The sequence below is a fragment of the Merops nubicus genome, unplaced genomic scaffold (assembly GCF_000691845.1).
Source record: "Merops nubicus isolate BGI_N331 unplaced genomic scaffold, ASM69184v1 scaffold26070, whole genome shotgun sequence".
In the NCBI taxonomy this organism is placed as follows: Eukaryota; Metazoa; Chordata; class Aves; order Coraciiformes; family Meropidae; genus Merops; species Merops nubicus.
Genome location: NW_008581235.1, coordinates 1 through 325, shown reverse-complemented (window position 1 = coordinate 325; position 325 = coordinate 1).

The following is a 325-nucleotide window of genomic DNA, read 5'->3' as shown; positions in this document are numbered from 1 at the left end:
CTGACAAGCTGCGGCTGCCGTGAGCGAGATCCCCTCGTGCTCCCCGGGGGATGGGCTGGAGCTGGGCGAGGGCTTGGCAATCCCGTGGCCCCGGTGGCCTCTTGGTTTATAGCCCCCAGGGCACCACTGCTGGGGTGGGGGTCGCCGTGCGGGTGTTGAGTCCCCAGGCAGGGTGATGTGGTGTGTCCCCAGCTGAGGCACCCTGAGAGGAGAAGGCACCCTGATAAGTATCAGAGCTCCGCCTGCAGCCCATCCAGGGATGCCAGCACAGCTGGGTGCCCACGTGCTGCCCACCATGCCCAAGGGTGACTTTCACACTGCTCCC